Source organism: Myiozetetes cayanensis, unplaced genomic scaffold (genome assembly GCF_022539395.1).
Source record: "Myiozetetes cayanensis isolate MyiCay16 unplaced genomic scaffold, myiCay2020 scf18, whole genome shotgun sequence".
In the NCBI taxonomy this organism is placed as follows: domain Eukaryota; kingdom Metazoa; phylum Chordata; class Aves; order Passeriformes; family Tyrannidae; genus Myiozetetes; species Myiozetetes cayanensis.
This window is the reverse complement of record NW_026087389.1, coordinates 7,949,329-7,970,316: the sequence shown is the minus strand read 5'-3', so window position 1 is coordinate 7,970,316 and position 20,988 is coordinate 7,949,329. Positions and strand designations below refer to the sequence as shown.

General features: G+C 38.4%; 1 protein-coding gene across 2 annotated transcripts in view; it reads right to left on the bottom strand.

The window, feature by feature from the left end:
- The window catches only part of FHIT (fragile histidine triad diadenosine triphosphatase), a 533,324-nt gene extending 516,847 nt beyond the window's left edge, over window positions 1–16,477 (bottom strand). The window contains exons 1-2 of one of the 2 annotated variants that reach the window (XM_050312890.1): window positions 16,411–16,477; window positions 11,911–11,995 (exon numbers count right to left, since the gene is read on the bottom strand). The gene's annotated coding sequence lies outside the window, so the exon portion shown is untranslated. Of the gene's footprint in view, window positions 1–11,910; window positions 11,996–12,481; window positions 12,501–16,410 lie in introns of those variants that run through there. The other variant, XM_050312891.1, reaches the window with a different exon arrangement.
- Window positions 16,478–20,988: the final 4,511 nt, after the last annotated feature.

Genomic DNA, 20,988 nt, shown 5'->3' with positions numbered 1-20,988 from the left:
AATAAATACATGTATAAATGTTTGCCCCATGCATTAATAATCATGTTTTCTTTGTTCAGCTACTACTGTATGAAAAAAAGTCTGTACCAATGGATGTTGCTTCTCTCTACTCACTTCTACCCTCTTCCCTCTTTTAATTTCAGAATGGCATATAAATTATAATGATTCTTCAAATTATTTAGACTAGTCAGATGAGGAGTAATATAAGGAGCCAGATACCCACTCCAACAAAAATGGGTCAAGTGAAGCGACAAAGCTGCACATCTACTAGCTGGAAACTTCAGATTTAGGAAATCAGATCACAGATTTCAGGTGCTTTCAGCTTCACTACCACTGAAAATTTTTAGAGATATTTCAAGTGTGTTTGTACACATTCTATATACATGTTTTCATCAGCCCACATTTGGGTGATCCTCTCTGAAATCCCTCTCTCTTGTCCATAGAAAATCTGATTCAGGTTTCACAGTTTTTTACACATTTTAGCCTTTATATGTTATGGGTTTCGTGACAGAAGCAGCAGCTTTCTGCTGGCTGGTTAAAATATTCCTGTTCACTTACATTTTATTTCAGAACTTGTTTGGATATTCCTCATCTGTGACACTGCCATTCATTTATTCTGGTCAGAAATCACAGGGTTTATTTCTGTTGAGCAAACCAGTGGGCTTTCTGAATGAATCATCATCATCAAATTTTTTTTGGTTTTTTTTTTTAAGGATGACTTCTGGTTTTACCAACAGACTTCACTCTGGGAAGTTCATTACACACTCGAGTCTTCAAGATCACCAGAAGTCCTTCTGGTTCATGGAATCATAGAATGGTTTGGGTTGGAAATGCCCCTAGAGATCATCTAGTTCCAACAGCCCTGCCCAGGGCAGGTTCTGTGTTATGCTCTCAGCAATAACATTGAGTGCAGGAGCTGTCTATAATGGCCAGGTGATCAGAACTGAGCTGAACATCTTTATCTCATTTTTCAAACCTAGGACATTATGTCCAATTTCATTTTTATGAGACTTATTTCAAACTTTTTCCAAGCAGGTCTCGGGTACAAAGCTGGTATTTTTCTTTGCTTTTTTCCATAGCTCTCTAAGCCATCCCCAGAACCCATCAGATGAAATGCCATCAGCCGTTGTTGAGCTTTACAACAGTCATATTGATTGGTATCTCCCAAAGGCATATTGTCATCATTTTACCACTGATGGGGTTATAGGCAGACACACACTTTGACATTCCCCTTAGATATGATAAATGCAATCCTCATTTTCTCAGATCTCGTGCAATTCACCACATATCCATCGATCACCACAGAATGACCCTTTCTATTCCACTGAAGCTGTAAAGTCCAAAGATATAAATATCTTCCTAATTCATACATATGCCATACATTCCATACTCCTATTTTTCGTTAGATTGAGGTGGTTCAGCTCGTCATTTCCATGATGAAAATATCAACTGGTATATTCCTTTGGAATAATTTTATATGGCACCACATTGAATAAAACATTATTAGCAAGTCTCTCCCCCAGTGTAATCTATCTCATTCTTAAATACCAGAGGGCATTCCTGACAGGGACCACACATGACTCATTTGACTATCACAATCACTATTATTATAACAAACAGAAACCACTTAGTGCTTGTTACCAGCTGAAGTACTACTTGGAATTACTCTAGTAAAAGTATTTTTAAAACTGGACATATCCTAACAAGCCAGAAAAACTTCTTCCTTTGTTTAACACGGGAGAAACCTCCAATCAGCATTTACAAAGCATTATGGTCGGTGCTTCTTTTGCTAATGCTCTCAAAACGACAAGTAAAAATCAGTCATTGCACGAATAAAGCAGCCAAGGCAGCCACATATGAACTTCAAAGAGCAACCTGCACCAACTCAGCACCCTAACACTGCTCTCACTGCAGCACTTCAAAGAGTGTAGAGATTAGGGCAAGATTTGGCCTAGTGTACAAAATTCTAGGGCACTATTTTGGGAAAATGAAATCTCCGTAGAAGTTTGATCATTTTAAATGCTAAGCAAGTGCTCGTGATGAAAACGGAGATGCTTTTCTCTGCCCTAGTGAATTATAAAACCTGGTATCCGATCTTAAATATACAAGTAAAACTTTTCATCTTTCACTTCAGATAAGGTATTTGCGATCCTTCTTTGGAAATTAACTTTCCACCTAGTTCCTGGACATATTTTTTTTCCTTATTTTAGAACCACAAACCTTTTAATTATTAAAGGCATCTCTAGACATATTTTTTTCCTCTTCTCTCTTTTTCTAACCCTTCATTTCGCTCCGTTACCGGGGGTGTGAGCATGCTGCTGACGATGCCGATCGGCCGAGAGCAAGGGAGAAGGACTCGCTCCACATTTCATTCAGATAACAGAAACCTGCAAGCTGCTCAGTGTGACAGATGAGCTGTGTGAGCTGAGGCAACTTGTTCCGCCTGTCAGCCTCCAAGAGCCCAGAGCAGCGAGATGCGATTGTGATGACACCGCCGTCGCAAAACTGGGTCAAACATACGGTCACTTTAAAACAGAATGTCAACCGTTCTCTCTACTTGAGGAATTTGATTCAGTGACACTAAAAGCTGTTAGATGCCATTAGCTTTATACCCAGGTTCAAGACGAAACCGTTTCTTTGACAGTGTTTGAAGAATCCTCTCGCGAGCCCTACTTTGCCATTAAAGTTCGTGGGAATCACCAACTGTCAAATAATGTAACTATTGCCCAGAGCAACTGGGTACTTTATGATCAGAACACTCTCCCTTTTTGCACCAGGGAATCTGTGCCTTTGGAGTGATATTTCCACTATGACCTTTGTGGATTAAATGAACTAAAATCCTCAGAGAATTTTAAAGAAGAAATATTATATAGATATGCTGTTTTACTTTAATTGCAGAAAGAAAACTAAAAGGTACCTGAACTCATGCCTAGACCTATTATTTTGTTAAATCATCATTTCATACAAACAATAAGTTTATTTTTAGTGGAATAAAAGAGTTATTAAATGAATGTTAGTAAACATTTAAAGATAAATGAAAAGTAATATTTAATAAACTATTCCAGTCATTCCTCTAAATCTTGGAAGATTCACTAGCACTATATTGTGATAACAAAATACCCCACGCAATACAACTAGCATGTACAGTTCAGAGATTAAATAACTGTGTCATACTAATCACACTGCTAGATAAGATTTGGAAATGATATGGATATGAAGATAGTTCTGGTCTTATTCTGACATCTGATGATCAAAATCAGTATAAAATGACACACACCCCTATTTTTATAACAGAATTACACTATAAATATATATGTGTTTCAGGTATATATATATATATATATTGTGTGTGTGTGTGTACAGGTAACTTTTGTCCAAAAGTACTAGAAATGTAAAAGCAAACAGCAAAAGTCTGAGGCATCCAGAAGTAATTTCCTTCTCAATATTTAGCAATTTGTGTTGACAGTCTGAGTCAAGCTCAAATCATGGACTCCGGCCAAGCGCAAATTCCAGCCTATTTGATTCCACAGTTGAATTTAGGTGTTTTGATACAGCACATGCAAGACATTTTATATATTTCAGGTTCTGATGTCCACATTTTTCTGGTTTATGTTACATACTTGCCTTTCTAGTTCAACATAAAAATTTTCAGGAAAAATATTTTCAAGAAAAACTTCTCACTGGAGCCGTTAAGAAGATTCATATTTTCATGCAGTTAAAAACTTATATAATTCTTAAAAATAATTGTTTACTTGCTTTGATTTCTAAATGTCTTTGATCTCATTCATTAATATTCATTCATCTTCTGATGTTGTACTAATGAGAATCTTACGCATTTAGGAGAAGCTATTTAAACAATGTTATCAATTTTTTTCTGATTTATGTTTTTCATCAACACTGACAATACTTAATTCTTTGTATTCTCCAGTTTTTTCTCCAAACTTCCTGAAGACATTGTCTGCATGCTCCAAAACAAAGTGGAACTCAAAAATGCATAACTAATTCAGTCAATTATGAGCATAGAACCCTAAATGGATAACAACATCAACACATAATATATATGGACAGAATGAATAATGCTCATCCTCAGCATCCTTTACTTCCATGTTTCACATGCATTATTTATGTTTATGATGGAACATCTCTGAAGCAAAGAAGGAAGAATACAGCCACAACTTTTCAGCTTCAAGAGCTCAGAGGCGCAAAGGCATCAGTGCTGTTGCCAGCAGACAGTTCCAGACAGTGCTTCACATCACAGGTGCACACACAACATGCATGAACAGCCAGGCACTGGTATCCTTGGTATTCCAAAAAACATCAGCTGTGCTCATATTTAGTTTCCACTGTCTGCAGTCCATATCCATGAGAAGCTGAAAGTGTCCCAGCACACCTGCATGACACACACAGCATGAATTAGAAGCACCCAAGGGAACTGATGAGACCTCACAGGTTGAGACAATCCACCACAGCATGTCAACACACAGATTAAATACAGCATAATAAAGGGTTTTTTTCAGATAAAATTACCCCAAATGGAAACCATTAGAGGATTCTATCTAGGAATTAACTCTTACACTGCAAGAGGAATACCCATTATAAGCTTCCTAAGGGCAATACAATAGATGTGCAAACGCAGCAAAGTGCATAATTACACAGTGCCCACTGCAGCATCAACACAACCATCCACACACAGACAGAGCCATGGCTCTGCTCTCAGCATCAAATAATAACAAAAACATTCAAGGACAAAGTATTCCTAATTCTAGGATTCCCAGTGTATCTCATAGGATGCTTAGTACCCAATACCTTGGAACCCACCACCAACCCCCCACTTTAAGAGACCTGCTTTTGTATATCGAAGGTCTTCATTGGTATCAATGTTTTATTATGTGTAAAGCCACGAGTATTAATATGAATTTGGTTCCATATGACAGCCCAATTCTGGAAGAAAATTATAAACTAATTTTAGAAGCTTTAAGTAGCATCCAAAGTATTTATATAAGCCAGAATTCTGATTCCCTGCAACATCAGGCCTTATATATCACTCTCAAAAGTGTTATTAACCTTCCCCTGAAGAATAACATTTTCACACTCTACCTTTTCTCCCTTTCTATTCTTCTCTTTTCCCCTGAATTTAGATACTGATACTTGGTTTTAAGTCTGATTCTCAAACTCACTGCTCAGAAATGTGCCACAGCAGCATAAGTCATATTGAGATTTTATCCCAGCTAACCAAACCTTCCAAAAACAAGCCACACATCAGAATTAATATGACATAAAAAGTGTTAATACCACAATATTAGAAGGCAAGTTTTTTTTCCTGACACCTGGGAAAACAAAAACCAGGATAAAACATTACTTAACAGAAATTTTTCGAAGTCAAGTACATACAATAGTTCTATATGGTTTATCTCATAAAACATACTCTAAGTTCTACTTCAAATATCCTAAAGTTTCCAAATTTTGAAAAGCTTTTTATTTTTCTTAAATCACTCTGTCAAGGCCTAACAGCTATTGCTTCAGTTGCAGCACTAGGAAGGATATGTCTCTCAACAGGCATAAACACTAAAGCTATTTAATGGACTAGGATTCCAACAGCAAAACTGATGAAAAGCTGACAAAGAGAAACATTTCTCTTTGAAAACACTTAGGTAAAGAGAAATGACAGTGCCTGCTACAAACAATAATGAATCAGTGGAGGGAGGCTTACAAATTACACTAATTAGGAAGAGGCAGACAAGGAAAAAAAAAAGCCTCAAAGCAGTAGCAGCATCTTGGCAAAACTCCCACAAGGAAATGCACCCAGCCTAGGCCTCACCATCCTTCTGTGTCCCTCAAAGTACATACCCAGCAGTCAACCAGCCAGGCCAAATATCCAATTTACTACATTTCTTAAAATAAAAAACAAATCTGTGTGACCAAACCTGTTGCTACTCATATCCAAGCTTGGTTATGTCCAGACAAACCAAAGCAACTACAGATTAAATGTGCCCTGAATCAATCTTCAGCAAGGAAGATGAGTGTTCTACTTAGGAAGACATCTGTTACTTACCACTGAAAGCACCACAACTGTGCTTGATGAGATTTATATTCTTTTACACATAAGAAGAGACTCAGAGCAGTTTTCTAACCTTTCATATAACTCCAAAATATGTCCATCCTTTCAGTGAAATGTGCACTAAAACATAGTTTTGTCAAGCTTCAGTACTATGTTCATTCAATCAGCATGTTCTGCCTCATTCAGATTTCATCTCCTGTAGTCAGAAAAGAAAATGTCAGAATGCTTTTGACATAAAAATCTGATTTGGTTAAACAGCTCAAGACTTTCCAAGTGAATGTAAACTTTGAAAATGATAGTCATGTTTTAGTGAAAAATCATCATTATTATTGTTTTGAAAATATCTTCATTGCTATGAGTTATCATTAAATAACTCAGCAGAAACATTTCAACCATTCCAGAGACAGAACTGGAACGTATGGGGGTTTATATAACAGCCTTTTTAGGACAAAAATCAGGCTCCTTACAATGCAGTTTCTTTTATATTTAATAGAATCCCACTTCCTTACTAATTGTCACTGGGTCTCTGACTGAAAACTGCAATTAGTTATGCTTCAGGACACACACATGAATTCTTTTGTGTTTATTTTAGTCAACCTGAACATTAATAAGCAGGATTGTTATGAATTTGAAAGGAATTCCACCACCACGCCTATTTTATTACACCATTTGTGGCAAGAGACAGTTACATACTGTGTATCCTTTAAACATATTATTCTAGTCAAGAAAATAGTCTACCAGATGAATTAAAGAAACCAAGAAATACAAACCCAAATAAGAATACTATTTAATTTGTGCAAACAGTACTTAATTTTTAAGATCATGTAAAATATGCAAAAAATTAAATGCATTACTAATCTTGCTCTATTTTCAAATGGACCTCATGGTTACAAACAAGTTCCACTAGATAAATAAAACTGACAGCAAAAAGAAAACAACAAAGGAAAATAATTTTAATGAGTTCAAATGAAACTAACCAGGGCTACCTGCAGTGAAAACCTAACTTCTTTAAATTCCAAAATGAATCTCCTCTCCTGACCTTTATAGAGCTCAAGATGCATACCTACACAGAATAAACAAAATAATTTGAAAGCAAATTCACTGAGTGCACCTGACCTTTGGAACAGCACAGATAATTTTAATCAGATTTGCACAATGTTAGTCTGTCTCAGGTTCCATGCAGCAACAAAGATGACAAACTATACTTAAGGGGGGAAAAGACAACATTTTACCAAAATAAAACCATCTTCAAATATTTTTTGAAATAACCCTAAGAGTCTCAGGTTCAAGAAAGATTCCTCTGAAATTCTACTCCCTCAATATCCTGCTAAGCTGCACAATTCAGCTCTAGGAGAAAAGCCCTTTCTGCCAGTTATGCAGGTTTCTGTCTCACTTAAGTTGAAGAGCTGACACCTGAAAGAAAAAAAAAATTAATTTACACCAACATTTTAAAAATCAGGTTTTGTAGGAGTGGCCTGTAGTTGCATCCTTGATCACCCAGCATATAATAGGCTGCTTAAAGCTTCTCAGTTACATTGATTATCTCAGATTTTTCAGACATAACAAGTAAAAAACATCAAGATCTGCAGCATAAATAACATGACAAGCAGTTCTGACTAGTAAAAACTCCCTAGTTACAAGGAACAGAAATATTCACAGACTCAGAAATATTCACAAATGAGCCCTCCCTGAAACCAGCTGACAGCCCCTTCCTTGCTGGCAGGGCAGATGTTACAACAGGAGTTACAAACCATTTATCAGCCACCAAAGCTGACCATTGCTTCCAACAGTCAGAAAAACAAAGAAAGGAGCCTTCTAATTTATGCAAGCTCCAAAACAGGTCAATGCCAGTGGCTGTGTTATTTATGGCTCAGGAAATGGGAAGAATCAGCGAGGGGAGCTGAAAGCCCTGTTTAGGTTCAGAACGTGCAACCTCCGTGTTGCCAAAAGCTGACACAGGTTGAGGTGGGATCATGGACAAGGCAGTTTTCCAGAGCAGCATTCCTTTATTTCTGTGTCACTGGGTCATTCTCTGAACTTCTTGTAGGCCAGCCAGCCCTTTCAGATTAAGGCAACAATCACATCCCTCTTCTGCCACACCATGTTGGACCTTTTCTCTCTCCTTTGCTCACGGAGAAGTTCAGAGCTTGTCAACAAGCCACAGCTATCTGATATCCTCATCTTTTCCTATTAAGGAGTTTAATTTATTCAGCTTATCAGGAAGGATGAGAAGGGAGCTGATCACTGTGTACAGTCTGTCAGTGCAGAGCGTTCTGACCTTGCATGCAGAGCCACACAGGCCCTGGCACTCGGAATGAGTCACACCTGTTACAAGAGGTGCTTTCTTCCAGCACTGGCAAATATTGGGGTAATTGCACCATTCAGACTCAACACACAGCACAGAACTCGTTACGATGTGGGTCTTACAATAAACACAAAATATTCCATGAATAATGTAGAATGATTCTATCTTTTCTAATGCTGTCTTCATATTCATATTTTCAATATAGGAAGAATGCTCACATACATGATCAAAAACTAACATCACACTAAAAAATAAAGGAAAAAACAACTGTTAATTGTTTATTGTTTATTCTGTTAACAGAATAAACGTTCTTTCTACTTCCATATTTTCTTCTCACATTTTGAAACAATTGTCTACATCTTTAGGCACAAAAAACTTTAGGAAAACTTATTTCCTAAGAAATTAATTTTCATTTCTTTGACCAATCCTATAAACAGTATCTATACTAAAATGCACTGATTTGTCCAGCCTTCAAGTACCTCAGAAGATTCTTTGCACTGTTTTGCTTGAACATCCAACGACCACTAAATCATTCCTGATTAAATCCCGCAACAAGTTTCCTCTTCTATAACAACTTAAAAAAACCCATAAAAACAAAAAAACACAAACAAACAAACAAACTTGATTTTTGTTACAACGTTGCAGACAAGTAACTATTCCCCACAATTATTTACTATCCACACTGATCAGCTTAATTGCTACAGTCCCACTGCCAACAATACTCTTCTTTTCCAATTCAGCCCTGAGCAGGACAACATACCATAAATAAATTCATAATAACTTCTTATCTAAATAATATTAATATCTCTTCATAGCTATTATAGAAATAATCATATTTGTAATTTTTAATAAGCAAATTACACCAGTCTGTAATGATAACTGAAGCAGAGGTATTAGTTGATAACAGTTTACAGCAGCACACAAAGAGGCACAACTGTTCACCAAACAATAACACCACTGCAGTTTAAATACAACTTCTATAAAGGCCTGCAGAGCAATGGAAGATGAAATCTATATAAAATTTTATATTGAAATATTGGGTAGATTATCAGCTCTTCTTTTGAGATGTGCTCATCTGCATTTGGGTTTTTTCCACAAATATGTGAACCTAACCATATTTTAAATGAGACTCTGCATTTTCTTCAGCAAAACATCTGCCTAATCAAAAATAAGGCTGAAGAGACTCCTAAAGCTTAGATTTAGGCAAGCTCCCGTCTGTCCTTCCCCCAGCTCTTTCTAATATTGCATGTTTTAAAGCCAAATTCCAACTGAAGACTTTCTGCAATGAACAAATTTCTGCTGTTCCAAAATAGGATTCATCACAACCATATAATTCTTAAATATTTAATAACACAACACACACTAAAAAGAGACTGAAAGCCTGAAATCATTAGGAGATGTCCCAGCACAAGAAATAAAAAGGAGACACACATTTCTCTGCAAGTGTAATTTCAAAGTCCTTTCACAGAGGGATCTAAAGACTGTCAGCTTGGTTGATCTGCTACTGTATATTAAATAAGCCTGTAATGAAGCTACTGGTTTGGATTCATTGAAATGCCAAAAAGGTCATGGACAAAGTGTATAAAATTAATGATTTTTACTTTTTTTTTTTTTTAAAAGGGAATATCAAGAAGGTGGTAAGTCGGGTAAAGCAACAAAAGAGGCAAAATACTGACAACAGAAAACAACAAAATCCAGCCCCACTTCATTTTAGCGATCATTTAGAAAAAGAATAATGCATTAATGGCATTTAAAATCTATTTACAAATCCAAAGCCACTATGAAATACTTCCTACCCATTCAGGGAATCATTATATTGTTTTTACTAACAGAACACTGATGCCAGATCCAGGTTGAATGCCAATTTGAGCCTTTTACGTTACCTAGTGCTTTCTAACAGTCCTTCATTATCTCTTAGTTCTCAGTTAAAACTTGTGCACAAATCCAGCAAAACAGTTTAGAAAGTATGGAATTTTCAGTATTTGCATAATAACTCTGAATGGGACAATAACACAAATACTTATTGCCAAATGTCAGCACTATGCCAATTTAAAGCCTTATTCTTTAACATTTCAGAAATAATTCTGGAAACAAATTAAATGACATATAAAACCTATTCCAAAAAGTCAGTGTGCAGTGACTTCTAAACAACAGAACACTTGCCAAGGCCAATACCTACCAGACCCATCAGATTTTTAGGAACTTAACACCTTGGTCAATCTCTGTAAATGGTAATCCTGAAAAACATTTATGTTTGGAAGAATTAATAGAAATGTTTTTGACTATTCATGCAGTAAACCACAGCATTAATTCTGATAAAGTAACAGGCAGCACTGCAGGGCCAATACAGAAAATCTGTACTTTGGAGTATCTAGAAATGTGAAGCTGAAAAATGCAGCTGATTTTGGTTGCACTACAATGCAAATCTGATGAGTTACACTGGGAATATTCAATATTGCAGTGCAAATCAATGAGAAGAAAAGCACACGTTCTGAATAAAATAGAAAGGTTTATTTACATCACAATTAGATCATTTTCTTTAGTGTTGTCTTAAAGGTTAAAACCAACTCTTTTGCCAAGACCTATTTACAATTTTTCAAGTTTACTACTAGAATAGCCACACCACTTCTAAATAGAGCAGGCCTTTAGAAGCACTACATAAGCTTGAAAAATTCTACTGTAATTTTGCTTGTTTGAGAATTTGGATTTGTTTTTGAAGAATCGGATTTGGCACAACCCAAACCTCTCGACTATCCAGGTATACTCTTGTTTCTCATGGCACAAAGGAATGGAACCCTTTATCCCCAAAGGAAATATAGTTTACAGCATACCTGGATTTTTAACATAGGAAAACCACATATTAACCATTTGAACTCATTAAATCATCCCCTTGCTATGTGTGATCTGCCCAAAGTCCTACATTTTGCCCATCTATTGACTGTTGACCATTAAAATACAACTGACCTTTCCAAATTCCTTCTAAGAAGACACAGAAAGCAATAATTATCACGGGCTTATAGCCATGATAATCTAGTTGATTTTCAGCAAATACCAGTGCTTAATTCTGCTGTGGAGTTGTATGTTGATAATTATTCTAATTGATTCCTACACTTTGAGTTCATTTTTTAGTGCGACAGGGTTGTGGTTTTCTGAGCAGTTTTTTAGTAAGAGTGAAGGAAACTGTTACTCCTCTGGAGAAGACAATACTACCAAAGGCATCACTGCTCAAAAGCTTTCACTTAGGTAAAGACAACTCAGTATTCTGAATCTTTACAACACAACCACCTTTTCTGTGCTGCGTGTGTATAAAACAGGAATAAACTGTAATCCAGGGATTGCTGCCTGAAGAGCGGCACCAGGGCCAGCAAACATACACCACTATTTATAGCTACTCGTACTCCCAAGCTCGTCCCTTTTTTCACAGGAGCCAGTGCTCTAATCTACTTTTACCTGAAGTATTTTTAAATATGCATTTTGTACACCTTGGTCTTCATTACAAATATGTGCAAGGAAAACATCTCACTTGAAAGGTACAATGGAACACTACCTTGCCTGTCTTCTGCTCCAGGGAAGTTGAAATCTGGAAACTGGAACAGAGCAACTGGCAGGAGCAAGCTGAAGTAATTCAAGATCTGGAAAAGCAAGTAAGAGTGGAAAGGTCCAGTATCAGCAGCTGACTTTAACAAGGATAAAGTATTAACAAAGGAAAATTGAGTTTGTAAATAGTATTAGCTGTTTCATCTATTCTTTATTAAAGCCTGTTTTTTTTTTTTTAACTCTACTTGGTCTGTGACACCACTCTACATATAAGAACTAAGATAGGAGGAAAAAGAAATTTCTAATCACTTGCAGTAAAAATTCAACAAAACTCTTCCTTATAAATGTCAGTAGCATACTGTCCACAATTATAATAATTAGATTGCTGCAAGATGTGCCTCCAGAATACTGGTTTACCTTTATTTGAATTGCTATGCTGTCAAGCTCTTTCCAACACCATCTTAGCCTGAAGTTTAACCAAAGAATTAAGGATGATTCCTTAATGTTCCTTTTGCCAATCAAAGCAAACTCTCTGCCTGAGTATAAATAATAATTCCATTGAAATGAAACTAATGAATCACCTGATTACTGTCCTGATCCTTGAAATTCAGCACGATATGCACTCGTGATGGAATATCAACATAATAGCAAAGATGAACACAATTAAAGCTGAGTATCCATGAAAACAGGCATGAAGTTTGCAATACTTATCTCCTGTACTTTGCCTGAAAACAGGGTAAACAAGTAAAATAGAAAATAGACCATTAATACATTGTGCTGTCTAGCTCGAGGACTTCTTCTGTTAATGGTTTCAACTTTCGAGGGTGGAGTTGTATTTTTCAAAACAACGAAGTCCAAGGCACTTAAACCCAGTCTTTTCTTCCCTGTTACCACAACCATCTGCAGGAACCTTGGTAAACACCTGCTCCTCTCTGCAGGCAACCTCAGCCTCCCTCTCTGACACATCTCCCTGGGGGATCACAGTCTCTTGAAACTCCATTTAGGGTCCTTTTAATGGCAGGGGATTCCTCCTCAGAATCCAAGCCCCAGCAGAGGAGAGCTCTCCAATCTGTTCCTTGCAGGAATACAGTTACATACTGTCTTGAAATTCAAGGGAGGGGAGGAGGAAATAGTCTTAATTAGGGGGTTTCTGCCGAAACTCTTTTAAGAGCTGAGTCACTGATCGGCTTCTGAGAGAGCGAGCAACATTTCACTGCACAGTCACCACTGAGACTGCATCGACACAGAAAGGGTAGGTTAGTCACAAAAAGGACTAGATCCAGCCTAAAGATACAACCAGGAAAAGCACATGAATCATGTTCAACTAAACCAGGTTTCATTTTTACTAGTAAAGCTTTCTAAATGCTGATTATGAGGCTGCTTCTCATACAACCCAATTTTATCCTTAGTAGGTGTGCTCGATGTTACGTGGAGAGGTAACAAAATAAACAAGAAAAATTTACAAACACTCCAAAGCGAAAGGCTTCCAATTCTGACACTGGGTATTTATGATGGATACTCTGAATGACCCTCTGGCTTTAGGGATAATCACATTTCCTTCATATAAACTCAACCACCCAAAGGAACCCAGCACGCATTTTAGCACCAAATAAAACAAAACCAGATTTGGTTAGGTTTTAGGCCTTAAAAAAAATAAATAAAATAAAAAATCAAAAGAAAACCAGAACAAGCAAAGCAAAAAATCCAATTACATACACATTTTAACTCTGCACTTGGAAAACATGAGTTACAAACTACAAGGATGCACAAAGAACACATTGTGCCAAACATATCTAACAGTTTTATTTGATAAATTACTGGTATAGTAGAGAAAGACAAGAAGAATGAACATAATTTATTAAGACCTTCTTTAAAGCGTCCATTTTCCCCTAGAGCTTATGGAAATAGCAAAGCAACAAAAACATGTAGCCCTGCAAGAATAATTTAAATGTAAGTGAAGAAACCATAGGAAGCCAAACAACACATTTGAGATATTATTTTTAAAAGGAGAAAATATGGATTATACTGGCCAACTGAAGTTTCACTTAGAGCTAATTAATCTTAATGCACAAAATAAAACATTGCCTACACAGTAACAAAATATTTGGAAATAATCAATTTGCACTTTGGAATCATTCTCCTGTAAGAATCTGAGTTATAGAAATCAACAACACTTTCCTTGTAGGCTTAATACATCAATATTTGGGCCTCCGTAGTAAACATGGCCAATCTGTCTGAAACTGTTTATACACACACTGATGATATTCTATACACAGATCAGATGACAAAGTTGAAAAGGGAGAGTATTTTTAACTTTTGCAGAAATAGACAAAATTACAAATACACGAAATAGCATTAATAAATGTAATTGACATAAATGAAGCTGCAGATACTGGAGAAGAAAGAATGACTGACATGTATAAAACTGAATAATTCAATTTACTGCAAAGTCACAAAAGGATTCGTGTGACAGACGACAAAATGAATATGAGAGGATTACACATTGTAACTACAAAAGGCAAATCCTATAAAGCACGTACACAGTTGTAATATGCACGACAAGTGGATAATCCCATGCTCAACATTAAGTCATATGAGTTGACCCAAGCCATTGTTTTCAATAGCATCTCTTTATCCTGCAGTTTTCCCAACATGTAAAAATATTAACTAAGTCACTAGCAAAGCCAATGGAAACTGCAAACATACAATTCAAAGGCTGTCAAACTAAAATATATTACTCTTACTACAGGCTTTCTGTAACACACTCTTCTCATTGCACTCAGAGCTGAGACATAAACCATAACAAAAGTAACAAATTATAAGAAACTGGGGAAAAAAAATTCTGAAAAATGGACTCAAATAAAAAAAAGTTTAATGAATAAATGAAAACAAGTAGGCTCCACAGCTTCCACATAGTGCCTTAATTCGTCTACGTTTTCTCAATGCTATAATACCATTAAACTAGCATTATTATAAACAGAATATTTTGAAGAGACTGAATTAGAACTTGCATCAGAAGTGCTATACTTGGAAACGTAACAGCTCGCATTGAATGAAACCAGCAACACTGCTGCCCAAATGCCTCACAACGGGAAAAAATAAACAAGCTGAAAGAAATACAACTAAAGGTTTCATAGTAAGTGGTGGCATTGACAAGCAAACTAACCTCAGCTTTTACCAGCACTCGATGCCTAACACATAGGAAAAAAGCACTAGAATTTCTTTTCAGAACACAGAATGCAACTTTTAAAGACAGGAATTGTACTCTGCTGTCATTCAAAGATTTAAAACTACTCAGAATGTCTAAAAATGCATTTGAAGGAAAATGTGAAAGCAGGTTATGAAATCAGGGGGCCTGCTATTTATTGTAGATAAGAGACATCTTGTCCTGAGGAAAAACGAAAAACATTTAGCACCACTTTTCCATTAGACATTTCAGTGGTTCAATTTAAAATCAAGATTTTAGCACATGCTCTGGAATGTCTTATTTGAATCACCAACATCCAACATTTGAAAACTAAATACTCAGAAAGCTGCAAAGTGCTTACAATTTACATATTGCGTGCAAATATTCTTTGAACTGAACTTCCCATATTCCTGTGTGTCAAATCGTTAAAGATTTTTAATGACATTAAAGCCCACAAAAATAATTTGAGGCCAAGCTGTGTTTCTTGTCTCAAAAGCAACTTTCAGCTGAGCATCCCTGAGCTCACATTTTAGGTTTCAGCCTAGAACCAGGAACAAGTGGACTTTTTTTTCTTCTTCTTTTTTTTCTTTTTTTGGTGGGGGGAGGAGGGCAGGTGTTTTTTAGTTCTTTATATGGAATTTATTAATTTCTTAAGTGACTTCTGAAAGACCTGCAATATGGATCTGTTCCTTGAACACATGGTATCCTTGGAAAAGCACCACCTTTGCCCTGTGCATGGCGTTCTCACCCAGCCTCCCCACGCGCAGCTAAAATCCTTTAGGAACTGGCGCGGGAGCACTCGATCCATCACCTGGGACAAAGCGCTTGAAGCACCCACAACGATTTTAAGCGTTCACTGCCTTACACGTTAAACACAAGCAACTGCTCAGAGCCTCTGCCATCCGAACATCGTTCGGTCACTGCAATGACTGCCTTGGTTTCGCGGGGGATGGGGGGGAAGAGAAGGGGTTGAAGATGAATGGGTTTGCTGTAAAACACTGTATTTCGGGATCTGCCGTATTTCTGCCCATGCCGAGGGTCCGTGCCCGCACACCGAGCGAGAGGAGGCGGGTAAAGGTTCCCACGGGGCGGTTCAGCACCCCCATGGTAGGGAGGGGAGGATGGAGGGGCAGCGAGGCGACCCGCAGAGCCGGTGCGGGGCGGGGCGGCGGGCGCGGAGGGCGCAGGGAGCGGCACGGCCGCGGGGAGCGGGGGGAGCAGCGCCGGCAGAGCGCTCCGCTCCCGCATCCCCTCAGCGCCCGCCGCTCCCGCCGGGAAGAGCGACAGCGAACAGACAGTGAAATTAACAAAATGGAGACTTACGCTCCCGCAGGAAGGCGCGTGCGCGGCCCCGCCTGTGGCAGCACCGCCCGCCCTCACACCCGGCCCGGCCCGCACGGGCAGGGCGGTGCTCCCGGCCCCGGGCAGGGATGTCCCGCACTGAGGGCAGCGGCTCCTCAGCCGCGGGGACTGACCCTCCGCTGACAGCCCTCCGCCGGCAAGGTACGGCCGGGGAGCGGAGGAGGAGCCCACCCGGCGCTGTGCCGTGCCTGGGGGTCGGCGGGGAAAAGCCTCACACATTTAAGTCTCACACACATTGCGCGGACTTGGCGTTACAAGAGGGCGCAGGATTGCAGATGGGGAAAGCAATGTCGCGGGGTGTGTGTCCTGTGCCTGTGCTGCTGCCCGGGTGTCTGGTTTGGACCGCACTGGAGACGAGAGTTGTGACAATTCCCGTCCGTGTTACTTTCCTCTGACGTGGCTTTAATTTTTGGTTCTGTGTAGCGGCAGAGCCTCCATCCCGCTGTGCCTCGGTGCAGGCAGTGCTGGTGACCGCGTTCGTGTCCCTGGCACAGTCTGGTACCCGAGAAAGCTCTCTTGAATAGCTACTTTTATGTATATCCAGTGTAGAGGAATGAAGTTGCTGAACATTACTGTTATTCCAGTGCTTCAGGCAACCAGAGATGCTGGGCTCAAGCCCAAACCTTGAACTTTATTTTATATTCTAGAGAAAATTATATGAAAGACAGGTTTGATGTATTTGCTGGAGCTGGTACCATTAAGATTAAGAAGTGATGCAAGGCACTTTTACTGCTGTATTAATGAGGACTGCCACAAATAACGACCAATACTGCAAGTATCATAACTTACCCTGTACACTCATATTGAAGACATTGTTGTCACTAACTCATGAATGTGGTATCAAGTATCATTATTACTTAATGTCCACAGAGAGCCAAGATTCCCTTCTGATGCCACTGCTGTGAGTAATGCCTAGGTATCTGTACTCCCATACAGCAAAGTCCCCAGCCTAATCCCAAAAATCACTCTGTGCTGAAGTGACAGCATCTCTTTCCCCTGCTGTTATACATTTTGTCAGCCCTTTGTGACACTGCACAGCGACAGGTCCCTTGAGACTGTTGTCTGCAAAGCTAGCCCAGTTATGTCCCTTTTACGGTCCATACACCTGTCTTCTAGGATTATGTAATTGAGAATCCAGCAGTGGTTGCTTTTCCTATGTCCACTTGATCCTGAGAAACATACTGAGCACTCATTTTGTTTACAAAAGCAAACACAGTGTGTACAATTCCCATATCTAGTGAAGTATTTTGCCACCAAAGGGTCACTTTATTTCTCAGTTATTAACTTCTGCAGTTACACCCTGAATGGCTGACAGACCTTTGCCTCAAGTTACCAAGTCATTGCAAATGTTAATTTCTGTGTAGTAATTTTTCACTCTCTTAATGTTCCTGAAGTCCTAGCATGAAGTCCTAGTGGTTTTAATGACACTACAGTTGCCCACTGGTTTTATTGCCTTGCACTGATTTGGTAGTTTTCCTGATGTCTTATTGAACTCACTGAACTGAGTTAATAAATAACAGTACAGCAGACCACTGACTCTGTTTCCCAAAACTGACTCAATTTGTCATAAGGAACATGAAAACAGTGAAGTTTGTATCTTGACTTCAACAGCCTCATCTGCATCACCTTGCTTTCTTTGAGTTATTTGACTTTTCTGGTCATCCCACCCTGCAGGGATCATACTTTTCCCTTCCTGACATGCTTTACTGCCAGAAGTCGTTAAGGAGACCATATCACTATTAAAGGCAAAGACCATCAGACTTCTGTATAGACAGTTCTCCAAATCAAGGGGTACTGTGTGAGATGATGTGCCCATCACAACCTGATGAAAATACTTTTATGTGTTATCCCTTGTTTACTCAGTACTTTAAACTGCTACACAAAAACGTTGCCTCTTTTGAGGTTGGCAGGCAAAGATAAGAATTTAAGACTGTTTTGTTGTTCTGGGCCCCCACTCATGATTCCATGAAAACGAACAGTGTACTGAAGTATCTACTGAAAAAATAGAGATTTCAATAAAGCAGCACATCAGAAAACCTGCTTAAATATGTCAGAAAGTTTTAAAACCAACAAAAAACCCAAACAAAGAACAAAAAACACAAACAAAAAACCCAAACATGAACTCTGACTGTTATTCAACAGTGTTGAAAACAAACTGCAAATTCTAATCTCTTTGAATAGCTCTAGACATAATTCTCCACTTCTAACTTTGCAACCTCTGTCTGTAACCAGAGATTATGTGTTACATAAATACTTGCAACTGCTAAGATTTGTAAGAAACGTGGGAAGAGGTGGGCTACTGCCACAGCAGAAGCCTTGGCTTACAAAAGTACATCTTTAATATTCTGTTATTATCAGAGAAAAACAAATACAATCCATAAGCAGGAGTGAAGTGTGTTTCTAGATAATCTGCTTCTAACATTCAGCTGAGCATGAAATCTCCTCTTGAAGGAAAGCCTGGTAGAGATCCCAGGAAAACATTCTCTCAGCTCACTGCAGCTTCTTTGTTTGATGGGACACTTCACTTTGTTCCTTTACACTGAGCTGCTTTATACTTACGTAGTAACAACTTTTTTTCTCCCTCTAATCCTCAGTAGGAGCACAAGCCCTTAATATCTTGTCTTTGCCAATGTCAGAGTTTCAGTAAGTCAAGTCCTCACAGAAGGTGTTTTACCTGCAAAGTGATACATGAAAGTCTATCTGCCTCTGTGATGGATAGGAATTGTATTTATTTTTCAGTGAATTCTGTGGTTTTCACTATGAAACTATCTTAAATTATCCTAAATTACACGTCTTAGAGCTGTGATGTTACCCAGCATGTATTTTCAAACATTCTTCTGCCTTTTACCTTAATGTTTGTTGTGTATCCAAGAAGTAGGAACATAGTGGTTCTGAAGAAGTAAAAATGGTATTAGTGAATCAGAAGCTGGCAGTTTTGTCATGTAACAAGGAGATTCTTCTCATGGCCTGTTTCTGCTGGGTTCTACAACTTAAAGTGTGTGTTTATTTCTTCTTTCTATGTGAAATGATATTCACAATCCTCAAGCTTCTGTGAGAAGAGACCTTCAGAAAAGAAAGCCATCAGAAAAGCAACAAAGCATCACAGGACTTTCAAAAGAAATTTTCACTGTTTTCTTTCTTTATTATTAAATTCTAAAACTGTCTTTTGTTGGTTTTATTTAGATGGGATACAGAGATTATATTGTGGGGGGTTACTGCTATCTTAAGGAGTCTGGGCCCTAAGGACTCATACAGTATCACTTTCATGGTTACTTCTTTGTTACTGTGATTCAGGTTTCCTCTCACTAAATATTTTCTTCAAGCCACAATGTATTATCCACTGGCCAACACACCAACTACTTTAAGACCAAATGGCCATTTTTTCTAACCTGCTCTTAGTCATCTCTCTCTTCTCAAAACCAGGAAGAGTATTGGCGTTTTTGGCAGAGTAACAACGATACCACATCGAACCAAAACAGCCCTTCTGTGAAGCCCGTCATTAATTCCTCTCTGGTAGCTTGTCATCACCAGATGGCTGCTGAGTTTACACCCTCTGCATTTCCCATGACTGCACCCACAAGGCATCCACAAATGGTTCTGTCTTTTCAGTGGGAGCAGCACATCCTTTTTCTGAATGTTCCTCTGCGCTGCCTCAGCAACTGCAGCTGCTCCACGGAACTGCAGCCTCTCTTTAGGTTACATGTCATACCTCTCCCGCAGTGAATGAGTCTACAAACAGTATAAGAGTTTAATTTACTTTAAGAGTTTCATCAGCTGTGTTTTAGAAAGTGGGCTTTGCACAGAAAGTAATGAGAAATATTTGATATCCAACATAGCAAAACATTTCCGGGTTTATATCAAAAAGTCAACCACAAAGTGTGTTTGTTGCCCAGAAGAAGCACTGGCAGTGAAGTCTCTCTCTGCCCATAATGGAGCATATCTGAAGGAGGACTCACAGCTCCATCTAAGCATGAGAAGTGTAGGCACATTCCCCTGTGGAAATGGCACTGAACGTGCTCACCAGCAGTAGGTGCAATTAGCTGTGTCCAATTTCCATTTGGAGCACGAGGGACAAGCTTTCCCAGTGCTCTTAATGCAGCAAACACAACAAGCTGGGCTTTGTGAACACAAGGCACAGCTTCTCAGTTCAATGGGGAACTTTACAAAATGTACGTGCAAGGTATAATTACAGCACGCCACAAATAAACTTTCAAAAGGATAATTGAAACAACACTCATATCTTGAAAAAAGGAGCTGGTTAATTGGTGCAGGTTCACAGACATATGTCATAGCACACAATACAATTAATAAAATATAAACACCAATTTTCAAATCAACTCAGCTTGATAACTTGAATTCAAATTTTAAGAACAGCAAAACAGCTAAAAAACAGCACAAACTAAGCTCAATCCTTCAGCTGACTAGTAAACATGAAGGAAAAAAAAGGAAACTGTTAATATTTTTCTAACTCCTTAGGGATCTTTCTTCCATGTTTTTTTCATGCTCTCTGTGGCCATTGAGACTAGTAGGAAACCAGCC